Source organism: Pan paniscus, chromosome 6, assembly GCF_029289425.2.
Source record: "Pan paniscus chromosome 6, NHGRI_mPanPan1-v2.0_pri, whole genome shotgun sequence".
Classification (NCBI taxonomy): domain Eukaryota; kingdom Metazoa; phylum Chordata; class Mammalia; order Primates; family Hominidae; genus Pan; species Pan paniscus.
In genome coordinates this window covers 167,996,032-168,017,497 of record NC_073255.2, presented here as the reverse complement: position 1 = coordinate 168,017,497, position 21,466 = coordinate 167,996,032, and the positions used below count along the sequence as shown (strand labels likewise).

Below are 21,466 nucleotides of genomic sequence, written 5' to 3'. Positions count from 1 at the left end.
GGAGGATTGCTCGAGCCCAAGAGGTCAAGGCTGCAGAGAGCCATGACTGTGCCACTGCACTTCAGCCTGGGCAACAAAGCGGACCCTGTCTCAAAAAAAAATCAATCAAACAATCAAGCCTGTGCTCTGAAGTTTACCCTCTAATCTTATGGTAGTAATGCACTATTTTGGAAGAACAGGAGTCTCTTCTGGCCATGTTCTTCACTTTGTCTTGATTCTGAAACCTTTGTGTGTGTGCCAGCTCTGAGAATTAAACAGAGGAGGATGGGGCGTGTGGAAAAGTATTCCTAGGAGACTCGGAGCTGTCCAGCAGTCAAAGGAGCTGCACACAATGAGCTCCAGCTAATGAGACTTGTCACGGCATTTGGAACAGGGATTCAGCGAGGCCATTATTGACCAGGGAGAGGGGTGTATATGTATACATCTATATAGAATTCTTTGCTTACCCAACCCATTCCCAATGGGGATTTTTTTTCCTGATTTACATGTTGCTTTTCTTTTTAAATAGGGGCCAATGGGCTTCTAAATTGTATAGAGAAAAGAGCAAGTGATAATGTACAGAGCAAGCTAGAAGGAGAAGAGCTTAAGAGGACAGCAGGCAAAAATAGGACTACTACACTGTACAAGCAGTCTTTCAGCTTGTTAATTACAAGCTATTTAGCAAACACACACACATTCTATGCAAACATGCCCCATAAGTAGGTGCCACTCTATGGCAGCTTCATTATTTACATTTTGCAGTCAGCAGTCATTTTAGCACACCATTTTGGAAAAAAAAAAATGAATGTGTCGAGTATTAGCTTACAAAGCCTTCACAGACTTTTTTGTATGATAAATAAATAAAGTAAATTTGGCCTAAAAAGGTTGTTCAGCCTTTTTTCCTTTGCGAGTGACAGACGCATTCGCTTTGATGAATGCCCACTTGATTGACGTTCTGAAGAAAGACATAAAAATTCTTAAGCTTGTTTATATATTCTTATAAATGGCTGGATACCTAGCTGCATTTTCTTATATTGCCTTATAAAGAGGAACCCACGTTTCCACAGACATCCTGGATTTGAGAGGAGGAATGGAATATGGGGAAACATCTCATCCAGTTTCCATGTGCTATGCAATTCAGTAGTAACCCAACTTTATAGGTAAAACAACTGAACGTGGAGAGGCTAAGTGATAATTTTTAATAACTTGAAAAATTATACATTCAAAAATAAAAAATTTTAATAAAAAAATTACATTTAAAGTTTCTAAAAAATTTACATATTCATTGTAGAAAATTTGGGAAATATAAAAATATACACAAAAAAGAAAATTAAAATTATCCTGATGAAACTACTGGTTTTTGTTGTTGTTGTCGTTGTTTGAGATGGAGTCTAGCTCTGTCGCCAGGCTGAGTGCAGTGGTGCAATCTCGGCTCACTGCAACCTCTGCTTCCTGGGTTCAAGCGGTTCCCCTGCCTCAGCCTCCCAAGTAGCTGGGATTACAGGCACGCCCTGCCATGCTGAGCTAATTTTTGTATTTTTAGTAGAGACGGGGTTTCACCACGTTGGCCAGGCTGGTTTCAATCTCCTGACCTCATGATCCGCCCACCTCAGGCTCCCAGAGTGCTGGGATTACAGGCGTGAGCCACCGGGCCCAGCCGAAACTACTATTAACATAGTCTCCCAAACACATATGAAATATGTATGTGGTTACATACATATTTCATGCTCAAAATATTGAGGAGGAAAAAAAGGCAAAGTAAAAGAGTTGCTAGCCCATCTTTTCCAAATTGGGAACCACTGTACACATTTTTATTTTTTTTTTAGACAGTCTCACTCTGTCACCCAGGCTGGAGTGCAGTGGCACGATCTTGGCTCGTTGCAACCTCCACCTCCCAGGTTCAAGCGATTCTCCTGCCTCAGCCTCCTGAGTAGCTGAGATTACAGGCACGTGCCACCATGCCTGGCTACTTTTTGTGCTTTTAGTAGAGATGGGGTTTCACCATGTTGGCCAGGCTGGTCTCAAACTCCTGACCTCAAGTGATCCACCCGCCTCGGTCTCCCAAAGTGCTGGGATTACAGCCATGAGCCACCGTGCCCGGCCCACTGTCCACATATTTTAATCACCTTCTTTAATGCGTCTCCTCTTCCCCTGAGACCAATCTGATGATAAATTGTAAATGGGGTGCCAGATCTCCTATTTGAAAAATAGCACCAGGTTTGTAGGTAATTCCTTACCTTTCTTTTCCTCAGTAGAGACCCAGGAAATTGTAAAAGAAGTATGATACTGCAAAACACCTTTGTTTTTGCGAGATAACTTTGGAGGTGCCCATGTTGACAGCTGTAGTCAGTCACATGCTTACCAGAACAAAGAGCTCTACAAAGGGAGAAGTTAACTTTAGCTTTGAAAATCCTTTTATCCTTCATGATTTGATGCCTTTAAATTTGTCACCTGAATGCGATATTAACATAATCATCTGCATTTCAGCTAATGAATGCACCTGCTTCTAAGACTTTATTTTAGCAGTTTTAATGAGCTCTTCAAAAGAGTTTGCCTGGACTTACTGCACTGCTAGAGAAATAGCAGCTGTAAGCAACTAGCAACACATTCAGTATTTGAATCAAGCTCTGTGAAGTTGTTAAACTTGAGAAGGAGTATCTATCCATCTGTTTGTGATAAGGGAAATGAAAATTGAGATGTGGCTGTGGCATTTGGAAAGAGCACTAGAGTAACTGGGTCTGGCCAAAGGTTATTCTCTGGCCGTATGTATGGATCTCAAGCATATGGATTTAATGTATTGATTTAAGCTAAATTCTAGTTTTCTTGTCTATCTAATAATGATACCCATTTATAAGCTTGTAAGGATTAAATATCTCACCTGTTATATGCACTCATTAACATTAGATTTTTATAATTATGATGCTTATTAAGAAGATGTGACTTTACAAAGGGCCATTTGAGTCCATTCATAGGAAATATCCTGAATAGGTAAATACACAAACTCAGAAAGTAGATTGGTGGTTGCCAGGGGCTGCAGGGGGAAATTGGAAGCAATTGCTTAGTGGACATGGGGTTTCCTTTGGGTATGATTCAAATGTTTTGGAACTAGATGCAAGTGGTGGTTGTACAATGTTGTAAATATACTAAATGCCTCTGAATTGTTCACTTTAAAATAGGTAATTGTCTGGGCACAGTGGTTCATGCCTATAATCCCAGCACTTTGAGAGGCCGAGGTGGATGGCGGGGAGAGGATTGTTTGAGCCCAGGAGTTCAAGACCAGCCTGGGTAATAAAATGAGACCCTGTTTCTGGAAAAAAAAAAAAAAAAAAGCAAGAAAAATAAATAACCTAGGTAATTTTATGTTATGTGAATTTCACCTCAATAATTTTGAAAAAGGACCAGGTCCTGTGGCTCATGCTTGTAATCCCAGCATTTTGGGAGGCTGGGGTGGGAGAGTTGCTTGAGCCCAGGAGTTTGTTACTAGCCTGAAAGACATAAGGAAACCACATCTCTACAAAAAATTTAAAAATTTTTAAAATTAGCTGGGCATTGTGGGTGGGTGGTGGGGGTTGGGGAGTTGAGGCTGCCGTGAGCCATGATGGCGCCATTGAATTCCAGCCTGTCTCAAAAATAATAATTTTTAGCTGAGCGCAGTGGCTCACGCCTGTAATCCCAGCACTTTGGGAGGCTGAGAGGCTGAGGCGGGCGGATCACGAGGTCAGGAATTTGAGACCAGCCTGGCCAATATGGTGAAACCTCATCTCTACTAAAATAAACAAACAAACAAAACTTGGCTCGTCATGGTGGTGCGCACCTGTAGTCCCAGCTACTCCAGGAGGCTGAGGCAGAAGAATCACTTGAACCCAGGAGGCAGAGGTTGCAGTGAGCTGAGATCGCACCACTGCACTCCAGCCTGGGCAACAGAGTGAGACTCCGTCTCAAAAAAAAAAAATAATAATAATAATAATTTTTAAAAATGTGACTTTAGATGGATTTAGTAAATTCCATTGGGTTGACTATAGGTTGTAAGATGGTTCCTAGATAAATAATTGCTCAACAAGACATATAGTAAGGAAAAAAACAAACAAACTGATCTCCTTACATAAGTAATCAGGAAGACTGTTTCATTGCTGAATCATACCTTGACTCCACAGTGAAGATTTTTGCAAGGGAAAACATTAACCAATCTCTGGAGGTCCAAATCCCTAAACAATTCTGTAAGCCATTTAAATTTTGTAACTGTTATATGGAAGTTAGCATATTAGAATACTCATTTACTTCCAATATATATTTTAATACTTTTTATTATATACTCAAATTAATTCCATGCTTGTTACACTGATTTCAACATCACATTTTCATAATATCCCTCTCCTTTTCTTCATATGCTCCTGTGTGTACTTTGGGTAGTAGTAACAACCCATCCAAAACTCAAGTGAATGGAAGACAAAAAACGTAGGACAAATGTTGCTTTAAAAATATACACAGCAGGCCGGGCACAGTGGCTCATGCCTGTAATCTCAGCACTTTGGGAGGCTGAGGCAGGTGGATCACGAGGTCAGGAGTTCGAGACCAGCCTGGCCAACCCGGTGAAACCCCATCTGTACTAAAAATACAAAAATTAGCAGGGCGTGGTGGTGGGTGCCTGTAGTCCCAGCTACTCAGGAGGCTGAGGCAGGAGAATTGTTTGAACCCTGGAGGTGGAGGTTGCAGTGAGCTAAGATCGTGCCATTGCACTCCAGCCTGGGTGACAGGGTGAGACTCCATCTCAAAAAATATATATAATATATATTTTTATATATATGTAAATATTTATATATATTTATATGTGTATATATTATATATATTTATATATTGTATATTTATATATTTTATATATTTATATATTGCATATATTATATATTTTATATCTTTATATATTGTATATATTATATATTTTATATAGTTATATATTGTATATATTAAATATATATTATATATTTATATATTGTATATATTATATATTTTATATATTTATATATTATATAAATATATATTTGTATATATTATATATTATATATTTGTATATATAATATATAATATATATTTGTATATATTATATTAATATATATTTGTATATATTTATATAATATATATTTGTATATATTATATAAATATATATTTGTATATATTATATATAATATATATTTGTATATATTATACATAAGTATATATGTATACATACAGTATATATGTATACATATATATGTGTATATATTATATATACGTATATATACGTATATATATAATATACACATATATAATATATATACGTATATATATACTATATATTATATATAGTATATATAATACATATATATATATTTTATATATACGTATAATATATACTATATATATACCTATATATATACACACACACATACACACACAGCAGGCTGGGCGCGGTGGCTCATACCTATAATCCTAGCACTTTGAGAGGCCGAGGCAGGCAGATTACCTGAGCTTAGAAGTTCAAGACCACCCTGGGCAACATGGTGAAAAGCCATCTCTACTACAATACAAAAAAAGAAAATAGTCAGGCATGGTGGCAGCTGCCTGTAGTCCCAGCTACTTGAGAGGCTGAGGCATGAGAATTGCTTGAAGCTGGGAGGCGGAGGTTGCAGTGAGCCGAGATTGCACCACTGCACTCCAGCCTGGGAGATACAGCGAGACTCTGTCTCAAAAAAAAAAAAAAAAAAGAAAAGAAAAGGAAATATATACAGCAGATACATTACAGACCAATTGGAGGTAACACCCTGAAATGAAGATGCCACAGATTTTTATCTTTCTCTCTCCTTGTAAAATTGGTAACACGAAGGCAAGATAACTGTTAAGTAAATGGAAAATTCTTCAATTTCCTTTTTATTTTATCTCAATAAAAATGAGGCAGCTATTCTAGCTAGGGTGGAAGTAATTTATTCTCTGTACTCCTTCTCTCCTTCACATCATCCTGACCAACAGTCTTCCCTCAATATTTGGAGCTGGTTCATTGGTGTTTCACTCACACACCACAACACTGGAGAATCACTCAGAAATCAGGACCAACTTAGGAATCTTCGCCAGCTTGATGCAAGAGTTTCTCTGGAAAGGCATTGATTTCTAGAAGCCCCCAACTTGAATCTGCTGGAGTAAGCAGCCTTCTGGCAACTGCTTGCATTCCCACATCTCAAGAGATCCAGTTTATCCAGACTTGCGTGGAGCATCTCTCCAGAAAACATCCAGTTCTACTTTTAGACCTTAGTTTTGTAACCTGAGCAAACAACCCCACGGGGGCTCACCTCCAGCTGCCCTTAGGCAGTGTTTTGCTACCCAAGGTGAGCTGACCTTATACTGATGAAGACCTGCTATCTATGGCCTAGCTAGTCACAGCGTGGTCCTCAGAAGGGCAGCATCAGCGTCACCTGGGAGCAGAGAGTCTCGGTCCTCACTCCAGGGCTATTGAATCAGAATCTGTAGCTCAACAAGGTTCCCAGGTGATTTGTATGCATTTTTAGGTTTAAATAGCAGTGGTCTAACGGACCTGCCTGAGTTGCTTTTTCCAGCAACAGAACTCCCCACGTCCTGGTCTGAAGTTGTTATCCATCCATTTTCCACTACCAGTCTCTACACAGATTTCTCTGCAGTGCTCCAGGGCAAGCTATCTCTATTTTGGATGAATTCCCAACCAGTGGGTCTTATAGCAATCTGCATTTCTATTATTTGGGTGGTCACACAAGTAGATAGCACAGCCTCCCACTAGCCTGAACCATACCCATTCCCCTCCAACTCATTTTGTTCTCCTTATTCCCACAGCTGTAGTGTTACAATGATCATAAATTATTGTTAAAGAAGAAAATTACCAAAAGAAAAAAAAATAGTCTCTATAAACCTGCATAGTTTAGAGCTAAAGAATATGTTAAAATTTTCCATCATGGAAATTTCCCAGCTACTGGGCTCTTTAGATTTTTTTTTTTTTTTTCAGAGCTGCAAGCAAAGAATGGAAATTTCCAATTGCAGCATCGAGGGCTGCTGTTCTGCTGACTGTCTTGCTCAGCCGGGGTCATCTGCTTCTCTAAGACATCAAGGAATGCCAAGGTAGGTCTGAGAGAAAACACATACTTCCTCTGCAGGAAGGAAGGAATGTCTTTATGCTGCCTCCAACTTGTAATTAGGGGAGGGGCAGGAGAGGTGACATCCCCCTGCTCCATCCACCTGGATGTGGATTTTGTTGTTACCACCTATCAGCAGCTTATCCTGCTTGACATCTTTCCAGTGGCAGCTGGCTGGCAGGTTTTTCGTTTTTTAAGAAATCCTTAAGGGGGTGGGGGATCCAGATAGATGGAGGGAACCAACATTTTTGAGGTGTACTCTTCTAGGTAACCCACCAGGTATTTTATATATGTTATGTCATTTAACCTTGTCACACTTAGCCTTCATTACATTTAACCTTGTGACCCACCCAAGGTTAACTTCTGATTTTCTGCACTCAAATTTTGGAAGCATCATTTGTTCTTCCTAAGACAGCCCTATTGCCCCCAGCCCTCCTATAAACCAGTTATCTTCAAGCATCCTGAAGGTTTTGTTTCCACCTCCTCAATAACATCAACAGCTCCGTTCCTTTTCATTATATCTAAGTTGAAAGATATTTCCATTCACAGGTGGTCCTGATGTCTGAGTCAACGGGCGTCTAATAGTTCTCTAAATTCTGTCATGTACCTCCCCACTCACTACTGCTATTACTACAGAAGTATGGTGGCAGCTCCACGAAGTCCGAGTATAAAGGCACTGGCATCTTGCAAACAAAGCTAAGGACCCTGACTGGCTCTAGGCCTGAAAGAACATTCTCATACCGAGGCTGGGTGGGTTTGTCTGGGTGGTTTGGGAGTTTTGTGTGCTTTTTTTTGTTGTTGTTTTTTAATATAAAAAACTTCTAGGGTGATTCTGAAATACCGTAAGAAGCAAGAGCTATCTATGTTTACTCTCTTCTTACAGACAGCCATATCATACCAGGAAAAGAAATGCTAAGGAGGTCTTCTGACATCGCTGTTGCTATTTATACGTAACATCATTTATTGAGGCAAGTTTGGTAATAGTGAAGATTTTCTAGCAATAAATTTTAAAAAATCATTACATGGCTAGTAAGTTAAAAAAAATTCTCCCCGTCTGTCATTTCAATCACATCCATATCCATAGGTAGTGATATGATCTTTGAATACAGTGACCAATTTTACCACCACCCAATGATGAAAGTGGAGGCAAATGGGAATCAGCCAGAATATTGTAGGTCTGTTTAGGGTTGAGCCTCAAAAGCTGATGTTTAGTTGAGTTATTGCTTACATCTGTGACAATGATTTTCCGTATCCCTTTAACCCATTAAAACTGAGTCTGATTCCCTGGTGAAATTCATCAAGTGGTATTTGAATATGGGTCTGGGTCTCATGTGATATGTACACATTTCCAACAGACTTCTTTCCGCCCCTTCTCTGGATTTGTCATTAGCTAGAAGATAGTGGTCCTCTTAGCTGAAGACACTGATGATTCATATCTGTGGGTGGGGCTGAATAGACTGATGTATGATGACTCGTTCTTTCCGCTTTAGACCACAGAGATGACTTTTAAAATTTTGTGGTTGGAATACACGCTGTTTTAGATGATGATTGATTGTTTGTGATTTCAAACATGGCCTCAATTCTGTCCCTCCTGTTTCCCTGCCCCTTGCAATGTGACTTTGCAGCTCCTCCCATCAAGAGCTGGAGTCTGTTTCTACATTCCTTGAGTCTGGGCCTGCCTTTTGGCTGTCTTTGGCCACTAGAATGTAATTGAAATAATGGTGTTCCAGTTCCAAGCCTAAGCCTCAAGTGTGTGCTTCGGCTCTCCCCTGAAACCTGCCAGGGCTGTGCGAACAAGTCCAGGCTAGCCGGCTGGAGGATGAGACATCCTGTGGAGTCAAGATGAGCCACTCCAGCTGAAGCCATTTTAGACCAGCCAGCTCCAAGCGAACATACCAGCTGATCACAAATGTGTGAGCAAGCCCACTGTGGTCAGCTGGGCTCAGCCCAGATCAGCAGAACCTCTCAGCCAATTCACAGACTCGAGAAATAGTAAATGGTAGCTGTTATATGCCATGCAATTTTAAGATGGTTTGTTATGAAGTAACAGGTAACTAATACAGGTGATCAATTATCTTCTTCCCCCCAACGCCCCCCATGGCTAGGAAGCTCAGAGCCAAATTCAAAAGCCAATCGTAGAAACTATGTTTATTTATTTATTCATGTTTATCACACACTTTATGGGTAACGTATGTGCAATCTTCTCTCTCCTTAATGGTGAATTTTAAAAATTCGATAACCTATTGTTTACCACATTGACTCTGAACCAACCCAATACCTTGTTTTAAATATTTAGGTGGTTGTTATTTATTAGATTAGAAGAGAAGAATCTAGAGTGAGGATTGGCAAACACTCACTTTCTTTTTCTTTTTTTTGAGACAGAGTCTCACTCTGTCACCCAGGCTGGGGTACAGTGGCACAATCTCAGCTCACTGCAACCTCCACCTCCTGGGTTCAAGCAATTTTCCTGCCTCAGCCTCCCAAGTAGCTGGGACTACAGGCATGCGCCACCATGCCTGGCTACTTATTTTGTGTGTACTTTTAGTAGAGATGGGGTTTCGCCATGTCGGTCAGAGTGGCCTTGAACTCCTGGACTCTGGTCTCGAAATCCTGGACTCAAGTGATCCTTCCATCTCAGCTTCCCAAAGTGCTGAGGTTACAGGCATAAGTCACCGCACCTGGCCTAGGATTGGCAAACACTTTCTGTAAAGGGCCAACCAGTAAATATTTTAAGCTTTGCAGGCTGTATAGTCTCTATCATAACTACCTAACTCTGCTGTTATAGCACTAAAGCAGCCATAGACAACCTGTATACAAATGAGCATGGCTGTATTCCAATAAAACTTAATTACAGAAACAGGTGGTGGATCAGATTTGGCCCTCAGGCCATAGTTTGCTGACCTCTGCTCTAGAGCAATACGTTACTATGCAAAAACATCTTCACCTACACTACAGTCTCCTCAACTTTATTGTAATTTATCTCAGTTGTTTTGGAAAAAAAAAAAAAAAAGACAAATGAAGTGAATTTACTTCCTCTAGCAGAGGACAAGAAGAGGCTGACTGTGCGGTAGGAAAGTATATAGCATTTGTACCAGAGCAAGTATGACACTGAACAAATCCTCTGGCCACTTCGTCCATGACTGCTTATTTAGTTCAATGCTGAAGGCCAGAATAATACAAGCAATGTCTCATTTGTTTTGTTTCATCCTACAGCTTCTAATCTCAAATACTCATTTAACAAATGCATGCTGGATGTCACAATAAGGATGGCGCTCCAGTCCTTCTTGCCTACTCGGAGTTCCCTGAATGTATTGTGCTATTTCACGCCTCTCTAACTCTGCACACAATGTTCCTTCTGCCTGGAACACACTTAGCCCTCTTCTCTTACTGGCTAACGCCTACACGCTGATCAAAACTAAGCTCAATGATACTGCCTCTTGGAAGACTTCCCTGAGTGCACTTCTAACTCCTCACCCTCAACCTTCAGCCCGCACACTCAATCTCAGCATTTATTCTACTAAACTCATAATTAAGATAGCTAATGCTTATATGGTACCAGACACTTACTATGGGCCGGGCACAGTTATGTCCTGTCATTTCATTGAAGTTATTGGTATGCTTGCCTGCTTCCACAAGACAATCATACGTTCAGAAACATTGAGTACTTTGCAACTGGCATGCTAGGCAAAGTAAATAAAACAGTAACAGTAAAGTAATAAAACAGACCGTAAGCCCACTGAGGGAACCTACTGCATGTTATTTGTTTTTACCTAGCAGTGTCCAGAGCAGAGGTTTTGTTTTAATTTTTTTTTTTGACACAGGATCTAACTATCTCCCAGCCCAGAGGGCAGTGGCACGATCATGGTTCTCTGCAGCCGTGATCTCCTGGTCTCAAGCAATCCTCCCACGTCGGCCTCCTGAGCAGCTGGGGCTACAGGCATGTGCTACCATGCCCAGCTCATTTTTAAAATTATTTTGTATAGAGACAGTATCTTGCTATGTTGCCCAGGCTGGTCTTGAACTCCTGGCCTCAAGCAATCTTCCCACTTCAGCCTCCCAAAGTGCTGGGATTACTGGCGTGAGCCACCCATACCTGGTCAGAACAGAGGCTGTTTGTTTGTTTGTTTGTTTTTGAGACAGAGTCTTACTCTGTCACCCAGGCTGGAGTGCAATGACATGATTTCGGCTCATTGCAACCTCCACCTTCCGGGTGCAAGCAATTCTCCTGTCTCAGCCTCCTGATAGCTGGGATTACAGGCGCATGCCACTATGCCCAGCTAATTTTTGTTTTTTTTAGTGAAGACGGGGTTTCACCATGTTGGCCAGGATGGTCTCAATCTCTTGACCTCATGATCTGCCCGCCTCAGCCTCCCAAAGTGCTGGGATTACAGGCCTGCACCACCACCCCCGGCCCACAGATGTTTTAAATTAATATTAGAAGAACAAATGAAAATACCACTTACATGGTACAAAATACGTGCTAGGCCATGTTCTAAGCTCTTTACATCTCTAAGCCTCAAAACAACTTTATGGGGTAGCTGGTATAATTATCACCATTTCACACACGGGAATTGAAGGCATGGAGAATTTTTAGGTAATTTTCCCAAGGTCATACAGCTAGTATGTGACAGAGCTGGTTCCAGAATCTATGTTCACAACCCCTGGATGAAATGAAAGCTTGAGTGACTCAGCATAAATCCATTTCTACTCCTGGGAAAGTAATTTTTTTATTTTTTATTTTTTTTTGAGATGGAATCTTGCTCTGTCGCCCAGGCTGGAGTGCAGTGGTGCGATCTCGGCTCACTGCTTCCCAGGTTCAAGCGATTCTCCAGCCTCAGCTTCCCGAGTAGCTGGGATTACAGGCATGTGCCACCGTGTCTGGCTAATTTTTTTTTTTTTTTTTTTTTTGTATTTTTGGTAGAGACGAGGTTTCACCATGTTGGTCAGGCTGGTCTCGAACTCCTGACCTCAGGTGATCTGCCCACCTTGGCCTCCTAAAGTGCTGGGATTACAGGTGTGAGCCACCGTGCTGGGCCCCTGGGGAAAGTAGTTTAAAAGATGCATCTTTGAGAACATAGGTTGTCCAGTGGTACCAGTCACGTGCTTAAGGAGTCAGAGAATTGTGTTCACATCTGCTCTCAAGTGCTTGATGTAAGTGAGTGATATTGGTAGTGGCATTGAGTTCCTGCAAGGTGCAGTCTTACATTTACAGAGCATTACGGTGCATTCTGAACTCTGATCTGATATCTCCCACCACCCTCTCCTCCTCTCGGGTGGTATGCATCAATGCTCAGGGGCAACTCCAACAGGGTTTCTGCCAGCGTGTGTCTGCCGTGTTGACTCTTTCCTGATGGCAGGCAGGTTATACAGTAGATCCATCCGTGTTGGCCTATTCCCATGGACACTTCAGCAAATTAGCATTTTGGAGAAGACTACACAGAAACATCCATAATACTGGCGAACCTGGCTGGGTGTGTGCATCTTTAAAAAAGTATTGCTGGCCGGGCATGGTGGCTCATGCCTGTGATCCCAGCACTTTGGAGGCCAAGGCGGGCAGATCACCTGAGGTCAGGAGTTCGAGACTAGCCTGGCCAATGTGGTGAAACCCTGTCTCTACTAAAATTACAAAAAGATTAGCTGGATGTAGTGGCGGGCACCTGTAATCCCAGCTACTTGGTAGGCTGAGGCAGGTGAATTGCTTGAACCCGGGAGGCGGAGGTTGCAGTAAACCAAGACCACGCCATTGCACTCCAGCCTGGGCAACAAGAACGAAACTCCATCTCAAAAAAAAAAAAGTATTACTGCCAGTCATTTATGGAAGGCTTTGGAAGTCCCCATGGGGCCTTGCAAGCAACATGCCACTCAGCAGGGAAGATAAAGACAGGGAGAGACAGCGACTGGCCTGCAGCTGTTTCTAAGGACAGGCTTGCTCTGCTGAAAAAAACAAAGAACAGATATTTGGAATAGAATTTTGCATCTGAAACAAATATGGATTTGGAGAATTTTAGGTTTGAGCATTAAGACATTAGAAAATAAAGCCAGGCACAGTGGTGCACACCTGTAGTCCCAGCTACTAGGGAGGCAGATTTGGGAGGATTGCTTGAGCCCAGGAGTTTGACACTGTAGTCATGCCTGTGATCATGCCTGTGAATAGTCACATAGTGAGACCCTGTCTCTAAAAAAACTAAAAAAAGAAAGAAAAGTGATCACAGAGTCCCTGCAGACCCTTGAAGTCTATGGTCTCTCTGAGTAGAGAACAAATGTGTCCATTCTCCCACCTCAAGGCAGCTTAAAAAAAAAAAAGTAACTCTTCCTCTTTACTCCCTTTGCAAACTAGATAACTAGGAGGAGGTGAACAGGCAATTTCCTCGGTGGCCTCCACTGATGGTTTAGAGGACGCAACAAGGTACCAGGGCCAGGACTGGTTCCCACAAGCTTCCTGTTCTCAGTCTGAGGCACAACAGAGGCTAAAAAGAATTCAAAGATTCAAGAATTGGCTCTTAGAAGCAACCATGTGTCACCAAAGAGCTGGGCAAGATAGTGCTTGTTGGCTTTTCTCCTAGTCAAGAATTAACCATGAGACTTCTCTAGGAAAACATTGATTGCCTGGCTGGAAAACTTCAGAAACATTGAGTTGACCACTATTCTCAGGCACCTGCACATACATTTTTCAGGGCTTTGGGTACAATTTATAGCATCTTATTTTCCAGTGAAAATAATCTGTTACTGTATTTGTAGCCTGTTTCATACGGTTTAACACTTAATAATTCTGTGTTGTTTTTATTACGAAAACTTGCATTCTCTCATCTAGAGCAGAATCTCCCTGAGGGCAAGATTTATGCCTTCACTTCTTTGGACTCCTCCACAGGACCAGACAGAGAATGAAGGAGTACAATAGTGGGTGGTCAAGAGGGAATGATTACAGGACAGAGTATTTGGAGACCTGGGCATTTCCAATGCTCCCCACCCCTGTCAAGCTGAGTATAGGTCCTCAGAAAGCACTTAAGTCTCAGAGTTGCCATTTCCTCATTTTCAGATTTCCTCTCTTACCTTACCGGTTGTTGGGAGGATCAAATAAGATAATGTCTGTGAAAGTATTTTGTGAACCAAGATCTGCTAGCTACTGAAATGTAAGAAGTCATCAGAAGAGGCACTTAGTAAATATCTGATTGATTTTTAATGATAAGATATTGTCTTCCCCTTTCTCCTTTACATTCAGCTCCTTTGAGGGTGTTATTTTGCAGGATTTCACTTTATATGGGTAGCAAAACCACTCCACATCCACCTGATACTGTGTGGTAGGTCCCCTAGTGCATTTCACCTCATAATTATCTTAAAATTTGATTGACATTTAAGCAAACCAACCAAAAAAGTCACAAGGTATGCCATGGTCACATTGATCACATAGAATTTGTCAAGATCAATGCATGTGTAACCCACTGGCGTTTCAGAGCCTTTCTTGTGCTGCTGCGTCAGCCCACTAAAATTATACCCTAGGCAAAGATTATGTATATTTCTGTACTCTAGTGCATAGTTCATACATGAGAGTGGCAGATCATTGCTCTAAGCCCAGGCCAGAGAAAAAGAACATTAAAATGTGGCAGTATAATGGGGAATTTCACAAAAAGGTGACACTATAAAACAGACTCTTAAAACAACTCATTTATTTGTAAGTCTTTATTCTCTATTTGTTCTTAGCAAAGAAGACAATCTCTCTATAGTAACAGAATTCTATATGACTCATTAGAGAAATCTTTCAAACATGGTTATTCCTTAAAATGCTTCTGGAAGATATAAGGTTTAGTCTTAGGGTTTCTTCTCACTCAACTGGAGGAAAAAATAGAGATGCTAAGGGATAAGCTAAGTTGTATATTCCAGGGATTTGTTTATATAAACTCCTGATTCCTCATCTAGTTCTTTGGGCCCAAATAACGTGAAAGTAAAAATAACTAGAGAGCGACAGCTTGGCTGTGGTAAGCATTGTCTTCTCTTACTGAAGCTTTTCAATTCCAGTATTTTCAAACCCTATTCCTGAAAGCTATGGGAACCTGTTTTTCCCAAATTCAATCATACAGTGTCAACTGCAGGACTGGTATCCAGGTTTGAAGCATTTTGTCAACATATTGAATCCAGACCAGTTTTGAACTCTATTAACTCTATTGATGAACATATTTATGATGGCTTTTTTTTTGGAGATGGAGTTTCACTCTGTCACCCAGGCTGGAGTGCAGTGGTGCGATCTCGGCTCACTGCAGCCTCCCTCTCCCGGGTTCCAGCAATTCTCCTGCTTCAGCTTCCCGGGTAACTGGAATTACAGGCACGTGCCACCACATCCAGTTAATTTTTGTATTTTTAATAGGGATGGGGGCCGGGTGTGGTGGCTCACGCCTGTAATCCTAGCACTTTGGGAGGCCAAGGCAGGTGGATCACTTGAGGTCAGGAGTCCGAGACCAGCCTGACCAATATGGTGAAATCTCGTCTCTACTAAAAATACAAAAATTAGCTGGGCGTGGTGGCTTGTGCCTATAGTGCCAGCTACTCAGGAGGCTGAGACAGGAGAATTGCTTGAACCCGGGAGGAGGAGGGTGCAGTGAGCTGAGATCGTGCCACTGGACTCCAGCCTGGGTGACAGAATGAGACTCCATGTCAAAAAAAAAAAAAAAATAGGGATGAGGTTACACCATGTTGGCCAGGCTGGTCTCAAACTCCTGCCTCAGCCTCTCGAGTTGTTGGGACTAAATGTGTGCGCCACCAAGTCCAGTTAATTTTTTTTCTTTTTGGTAGGGATGAAGTCTCCCTGTGTTGCCCAGGCTGGTCTTGAACTCCTGGCTTCACTTGATCCTCCTGCCTTGGCCTCCCAAAATGCTGAGATTATAGGTGTGAGTCACTGTGCCTGGCCTGAAGCCTAATTTTTAATAGATGTTAGTAGCTAGTAACATTAAACTCATACTAAATACCAATACATTTTAATGTTTAAACCTGATAACATGTTTATGCATATATAGTTTTCTATAATAATTTTATTTTCATCAGATGCTTTTCTTTCTTATTCCCAAATCTCTCCCACTTTCATAATCAATACTGGAGGGAAAATACCTAAGAGGAGGAGGAAGTAGTGGATTTAACATTAATTATTATCTTCCTGTGACACGATGCTCTGCTCCCTTTGCCTGAAAAGTTGCAGGAAAATAATGGTGATGGGAAGGGGAAAACGTCCAACTGCAGAATTAATTATTTGTCCATTTACCCCCAAAATATATGGTGAGTGGCAGACATGTAAGGGTGTTGCTGTACTCTTGATATTGAGAGAGAGCACGAGGGACAGATATTATAACACAAATGTTTCAAGATGGAGAGTTTCTTGTACATAGTAAGTCATTTATGTATTGTATATTTTAATAAATATTTTTGTAGAGTACAAATAATTTTCTGTATGGAATTATTCTAAGATTTATCAAAATGTTTACCAGTTTGTAACCAAACCATTCCCAAAAGGGATCTAAAATAATAATTTTAAGAAAGAAATAAATTAGAATGATATTGGGTAAAAGTTATACAGCTTTCTTTGTCTTTCTTTTTTTTTTTTTCTGAGACCGAGTCTCACTCTATCGCCCAGGCTGGAGTGCAGTGGTGGGATCTTGGCTCACTGCAACCTCCACCTCTCAGGTTCAAGTGATTCTCCTGCCTCGGTCTCCTGAGTAGCTGGGATTACAGGCACCTGCCACCACACCCGGCTAATTTTTGTATTTTTAGTAGAGACAGGGTTTCACCATGTTGGCCATGCTGGTCTCGAACTCCTGACCTCAGGTGATCCGCCCTCCTCGGCCTCCCAAAGTGCTGGGATTACAGGCGTGAGCCACTGCGCCCGGCCTTAAACGCTTTCATAAAACATTGGTTTCTTCTTTTATATTGTTCCTCATGGTAAAAACAGCAACATTTCTACATAAATGGTAACATTTGCACCATTTGCTTCATTTTAGGATCTGTGATTGCTCTTGGGAACGAGTCCTGCTGTAGCGTGAAGGGGAAGGTATAATTTGGAGCCAGACACAAGAAAAAAGATTTCTTTCAGAAGCAATATATTTATGTACATGTAAGAGTATCACAAAAGGATTAATAATTTCACCAAGTAATCTAGAGCTACATTTCATATGTAAGTTCTTCACAGAGCTATGACAAACTTTGTAGAACTCAAGCCTTCCATGGAAAAAAGGTTATAAAAATTCTTTTGGCTGGGCATGGTGGCTCATGCCTGTAATCCTAACACTTCAAGAGGTTGAGGCAGGAGGATTACTTGAGACCAGGAGTTCAAACTGCTGTGAGCTATGGTTGTGCCACTGCACTCCAGCCTGGATGACAGAGCGAGACCTTGTCTCTAAAAAATAAAAGTAAATGTTAGAAATAACAGAACCGGCCAGGTGCAGTGGCTCATGCCTGTAATGCCAGCATTTTGGGAGGCCGAGGCGGGCGGATCACAAGGACAGGAGATCAAGACCATCCTGGCTAACACGGTGAAACCCCGTCTCTACTAAAAATACAAAAAATTAGCTGGGCATGGCGGCATGCACCTGTAGTCCCAGCTACTCGGGAGGCTGAGGCAGGAGAATCGCTTGAACCCAGGAGGCGGAGGTTGCAGTGAGCTGAGATCGCACCACTGCACTCCAGCCTGGTGACAGAGCAAGACCCTATCTCAAAACAACAACAACAAAATAATAATAATAATAATGTCTCTTTTAAAAAACAAATGCAATGGAGATAGCAAGCCACAAAGTGCATTACAGTATTAGTCATAATTATTTGCCTTGTCACTCTTGATAACTTATTTTGCATTCAGTAGAGTTAGAGAAGTGTATGGATGAATACTGATCACAATTCTTCTCCATGTGGACTTTAGAATTTTAGGATAATAGCTGACCTTCTTCCTTCAATAGGTAGACCCTTAAAGGAATCTAGGAAGTGCTGGCCACACAGCACCTCCATCAAGACAGGGCTCATTTCCAGCCCTGCTTAAGGGAGTAGTGAGATATTTGTTGCAGTCTATGTGTGATGTTGAAGGAAGTGAGGAAAATAATCTTCCTTAATTATTACATGGTGCCCATGACCTTATTTATTATTTCACTAGTAAAGAAATAAATTGTATTTCTTCTTCAACATATTCACAATGAATCTCTGAGATACAGGAATATGCTTATTCAGTCAAGAAAGGTATTTATTTATATAAGAGAAGCAAGTGCTTCAGAAGAAAACTTCCTACTTAACAACAGAAGGAAATACCTTCTTAAAATGATCAAGCCAGTAAGTCTAAGGAAAGGGGGGAAAGGAAACAATAATGAAGTATAATACATAGTAAAAATAAAATGGAAAGAATAAAAAATATCAGTTACCACTAAAAATGTGAATGAGTTGAATCTCTGTGTCAAAAGACAAACTTTTATATTGGGCGAAAACAAAATTAAGCTATGTCTAAGGAATTCACCTCTAAGAAAGTGACTACGAAAGTTTGCAAATAAATGACTGGGCAGATATATGTCAGGGAACTCCAAAAGCAGGAGTGTTTAAGCTGAGAAAGCTGATTGCCAAAAATAACAACAAAAAAGGAAAAAAGCAAAACAAAATAAACAAAAGCAGGAGTGCCAATATGAGCAAATTCAAGGCCAGAAGCATTAAATAGGAACAAGAGGCTGGAACGATTGAACAGACTGTGGCGAAGATTGCTAGATGCTTACACAACGTCCATTCCTCTTCATCCTTGCTAACAAAACTTCAATTTAATTTGGAGCAGCAGTGTGTCCAGATTTTTTTTTAAGTTAATTTTTCCATCTCCTTTTGTACTTAGGGGTAGACAATAAGTTGTAGGTGGCTCATGCCTGTAATCCCAGCACTTTGGGAGGCCGAGGCAGGTGGATCACCTGAGGTCAGGAGTTCGAGACCAGCCTGGCCAACGTGGCGAAACCCTGTCTCTACTAAAAATACAAAAAAAAAAAAAAAAAAAAAAAAAGGCTGGGCATGTGGCAGGCGCCTGTAATCGCAGCTACTCAAGAGGCTGAGGCAGGAGAATCGCTTGAACCCAGAAGGCAGAGGTTGCAATGAGCCGAGATAACACCATTGCACTTCAGCCTGGGTGACAAAAGCGAAACTCCGTCTCAAAAACCAAAAAACAGTAAGTTGTAAGCAGAAGTTGGTGGATGGGGCCTGCTGAAATCTAACTCACCTGGATTACTCATTTTTACTCTTTTTCCTCCTTCCTGTCTGGAATACGTATGTGATGGCTAGAGCTGCAGGAGCCATCTTGCAACCATGACTTGAAATATGGGTACCACACACTAAAGATGACAGAGTAGGAAGACAGAAGCAGCTTGCATTCCAGATTACCATAGAGCTACTATACCAGTCCTGGACTTCCTACCTCCAAACATCTTTTATATGAGACAAATACAGCTTCATGTATTTAAGCCACTATGATGTGTGCATTTATGCAGCCAGCCCAATTTCCTGTGATATGAGTAGAAACATGACAAAGATATACGAGTTATCAGCTATTATGCACTTAAAAACAGTGCAAAATAAAAATCAAAAGACAAGGAGCATTTGATGAAATTATAACCATAGTGGTAAATTTTAATACATCCCTTTTAGAATTTGATGGAACATGAAGTCAAAAACAAGCAAGAATATAGACAACTATAATGATATCATCAGAGGCTTATTATATACACATATATAAGAGTGTATGTGATTAGTAAATAGCATAAAAACCACATATATATACCTTGCAAAAAGGGAATATGCAATCTTTTTTTTTTTTTTTTTTTGAGATGGAGTCTCGCTCTGTCACCCAGGCTGGAGTGCAGTGGCGCAATCTTGGCTCACTGCAACCTCCGCCTCCCGGGTTCAAGTGATTCTTCTGCCTCAGCCTCCTGAGTACCTGGGACTACAGGCACGCGCCACCATGTCTGGCTAATTTTTTTGTATTTTCAGTAGAGACGGGGTTTCACTATTGGCCTGGCTGGTCTCGAACTCCTGACCTCGTGATCCGCCCTCCTTGACCTCCCAAAGTGCTGGGATTACAGGCATGAGCCACTGCGCCCGGCCCAATCTTTTTATATGTGTATGGAACATTTACAAAATCAATCACATATGTGGCCATAAAGGATTGTGTAGGGTACAAAAGAAAGATGCTGGAAACAGTCTGTTCTACAGCTTGCTGGCAAAATGACCTTGTGCAAGTTACTTAACCTTTCTGGGCTTTGTTTCTTTGGAGAGTGGAGATCATCATAGCCAGAATTTTAATCTTTTATCATTATTACCATCCCTCCCAGCCTAGCATTTTCCAGCCTGAGGCCCATTTACCTATATGAAGCTGCTAGTGCCACATGTCACTAGCTCTATGTAGAAGCCATCGATGGCTGTCACTGTTTCCCATTGGAGGGTCAACAGCAGGCTAGAAGGTTAGCTTTTCTCGAATGGGCCTCAACTGAACAGTGAACACAAGGCTGTCTACTACAGAATTCAAGAGCACCAAAAGAATGTTAAATGGATGAATTGTTATTTGCAGGAAAAGAAACAGGCACCATGTTTCCAATTATTCTTCATTTCAGACAACGACTCGCTGTTTCCATTGGCCAGCACAGTAGCTGAATGGGGAACACTATGGAGTAAACCTGCTGAAGAAGGATGAATGTGGGCCAGTGAATATTTTTGACACAGTCCTAGCTTTATTTTTGCTTATTGCTGGCAAGCTAATGAGAAAGTCAGTATAAAACAATTGACAAAAACTTTGTAAATAAGGCTTAAAAGACAAGAAGTCTTTATAGCTCCCCAAAAGATACACTTTTTGTACCAACAAGGATCATTTGCGACGTAAGATAGAACTTCCAAATTTAGCTGTTGGTTAAAAAAAGGAAAGCAATAATATAAATCTTTTTAAAAACCCACAAAATAAAATATTTTTAGTATCACAAAATCAAAATATTAAAGCACATGAAAAACTTAAAAATACATAAAGGAAAGATAGATTTCCATAAATTAGTACTTCAATATATACAAATATGTGAATCTGTTAAGAATACCATTAATTGCATATTTTAGGAAATTATTATTTCGTATAAATTAAAAATATATAGGATATGTTACAAATTACAAATATTCAACATTTTGATAAAATAAACTTTAATAAAAATAATAAACTTTGAAGTTTATCCCTGAACTTAGAGGGAAGGCAGAAATGAACTGAATATAGTAAGTTCCTCAATTCATTTTAGGTCACAAACCAGGGATAAAATAATCAATGTCAACTGGGAGTAAATGGGGTATTTGTTCATTTGCTTTTGGAGATCTGTAATAGCATCATCAGAGTAATA

The 21,466-nt window shown here is 40.8% G+C and overlaps 1 protein-coding gene and 1 long non-coding RNA gene across 4 annotated transcripts in view; one reads left to right on the top strand and one right to left on the bottom strand.

The window, feature by feature from the left end:
- The window catches only part of MKLN1 (muskelin 1), a 390,597-nt gene that overhangs the window by 303,361 nt on the left and 65,770 nt on the right, over positions 1 to 21,466 (bottom strand). The window lies entirely within an intron of this gene.
- On the top strand, positions 5,353 to 15,320 carry LOC134730719 (uncharacterized). Its single transcript, XR_010112647.1, has 2 exons — positions 5,353 to 7,092; positions 7,656 to 15,320. It is a non-coding gene; the product is annotated as an uncharacterized LOC134730719 (long non-coding RNA).